This window comes from Cyprinodon tularosa, unplaced genomic scaffold, assembly GCF_016077235.1.
Source record: "Cyprinodon tularosa strain WSP-4 unplaced genomic scaffold, ASM1607723v1 ctg94, whole genome shotgun sequence".
NCBI classification, from domain to species: domain Eukaryota; kingdom Metazoa; phylum Chordata; class Actinopteri; order Cyprinodontiformes; family Cyprinodontidae; genus Cyprinodon; species Cyprinodon tularosa.
Window position 1 is genome coordinate 788,364 of NW_024039718.1, and position 2,957 is coordinate 791,320.

The following is a 2,957-nucleotide window of genomic DNA, read 5'->3' on the forward strand; positions in this document are numbered from 1 at the left end:
TGCAGTAAAGTGAGCTGTTTCTGTTGTTTTGGGGAAAGCAGTTCCTTTATGTGTGATATCAAGATAAGAGTTGGGACCCCTACCACCGTTTAACATACAGCAGCTTTTCTTGTGTCTGTTTTCCCTCAGGTGTCCCAATTATCGCCTTTTTCCAATGGCCTTCACCGCTGTCTCTCTTTAGACTTGTCATGTCAGATAACCATGCTAATGTAAAACATGTTCAGACATTTACTGGTGAGAGGAGTGGTACAGATTAAACACATGTCCAACCCCAGAGGCAGATCAGTGAGTAAATGATTGGCTAATTGTCTCATTCACAGCATGACAACCCTTTGGAGCCCACTTATAACGCACAAAAGGTAGTATTTCAGTGCAAATGTCATCTTCACACTATTATAGATCTAAAAATTTCCCATGATTACTTTTAACAATGCATTATTAAAATCACTCTTAAGAGTTAAGAGTTTTTTTATAGTCTATCTACTTAGATACGCTTGAACTGCTTGTTTTTACAGGTTACAGAGGAGATGGCCCTCACACAGCAAAACTCATGACAATTACTTAGAGATGCATTCATCAAACGGAAACCAATTTGTGCACGATTTCGATGTAGAAATCTGATAATAATTGTTAAAAGCTTAAAAAAGTTGATTTTGCATGATACAGGCCCTTTAGAATGTCTTAATAGAAACCAATGTAAATAAATAACTGGCTTCAAAATTCACCCATAGAGTTTTTACCTCAAACTTCACTCCTTAATCATTGTGGAGCAAACTCCTTTACAAATAAACCACCATTTGATTTGGGGGGTTGAATCCATAAAAAAATTGATATCTTGCATGACACTGGCAATGGGGACTGAGGTAAGATACTCCAGAAATAAATTGTGTGTAATTCTTTCTCTGTGTAACTATAGCTGCTCTGTGAAGGGATGAATCCATCCAAACTTGAAAGGAGGTTTGTGCAACCCAAACACAATAAGGACAAGTTTCTGGTATCTCTGGAGAAGCTGTTGAGATCAACAACTCAGGTGGGAGAATCTGTTGATAGAGCAACTGATACCCTTCAAGAATGTGTCATTTTTAACGAACAGAACAAAAGGCACATTTTAAAGGAATTCCAGTTCAAATATTTCAATAAGCCTTGTAATGGACACAGCAAACATGTGGACACAGAAGCTTGGGTCAGATTAGACCAAAATGATCTTAGATGCAAACTCCATGAAGAAAAAGTAACTACACATCCCCCTGAGCTTATTTCTCCTGCAATGACATTTAGCGATGCCAGTATTAGGCTGGACAGAAAATCTGGGCAGAGCTGACGATGGATGGAGCTACACAGAAGGCAATCCTGGAAACAAATCATGTTACAAGCTAAGTCTTCCCTCTCTAAAATAAAATAATAATAATTGATTTTTATTGATCTTACATTGGAGAAATTTACTTTTGCATTTAACCCACCCCCTTGGGGAGCACTAGCTGTCATCCTGGGTCTCCCGGGGAGCAGTGTGGTGTTAAGGGTCTTGCTCAGAGACCCAGAGTGGCAGTCTGTGGGAGTGAGGCTCGAACTCAGAACCTCAGATTCCAAGCTCTATGCCCTACTAGCACTACAGTGGGCCATGTTCACACATGGATAAGTGCTCAACATCTTCTGCTGTATTTACAACTAAAAATGTTTAAACTTTGTTGTCATTTCAAGTCATGCTTTTTATATTTCACACAAAAAGTTCCTCTAATAAAACATCTAAAAAGACAATTAAATACACTAAAATTACCAAGACACAATGCAAACAGGTTCACACTTTAGTAAGGTACTGCATTTGCATAATTGCCAAAGGAAGGTTCTGAGACGGTGGCTGAATTTGAGCAAGGTATACATACATAAGTGGCTATTTGTCATTGTTTTGGTGTCCTTCCCCCGCCTTAACAGCCCAAAGAGAACAATTCAGGAGATTGGCTCTAATTCACAGTCCTGCGACCAAAATGACAACACAGACTCAATTATCACTTAAAATCGGTTAAACTAAAACAAATCTGAATTTAAATGTTAAAATCAACTTTTTTTCTTCTGGCAAACAATCATCACCAGCCTTATGGCTTAAACTAGAACAGATCCTCACTGAAGCAACACAAACATAAGCCTAAATAAAGAAATCACTTTCACAAAGCATGACTCATATTTACTTCCCCACTAAGCACTTATTTATAACCGTTGATAAGAGACTTTGCCATGTAGCAGGCCCACTGATCCAAAGCTTAACAGCTACTCAAACAGACTGCAGTTGCATAGTTCCATGTCTAACCTCTGTCAGAGTTTTCCAAAAAGGCAGAGGATCTCATACTTTATACTCACCTGCCTAACCAGCCTTTCATATCTCCCTAAACAAATCAACAATATATAACTGAGATATTATGCAAAGATTGCAGATTCTCAAATCCTGCCTCAATAAGATATACTCTTCAGTGGGAAAAATTACTGATGAGATTAAGTTCTGGAATTGGAGTTAAGAGCTTTTGAGTTTTGGAATGTAAACTCTAGGGCTCATGAGAAAATGCAAAATCCACTTGATTTTACATTTTAGATGGGGGAAGCATGGTAGGATAATCAAAAGAGAAGAGAGGCTATGAACCTGCAGGCACCTCTAATCTTATGTTTTTCTTATAAGATCAGCTAAGAAGACGTTGGCAATCTGATTAATGCATGAATAAACCGAAAGACATAGATAGCACAGTCAGCAAGATCTAACCAAAGCGTGCTGATATGCAGGAAGAAAATCAAGTTGACACTTGCCTCTGGTCTTTACACCAGTCACTTAGAGTGCTATCCCAAATTATTCTCTTTCCTGGTGAACCTGTGCATAAACCCTTATAATAAACCGCTCTTTTGCAGAAGCGTTACATAAAAAAAAATCTAGACAAAATAGGCCTTTAATTTAAGTAAATTAGTTACATCGTGTA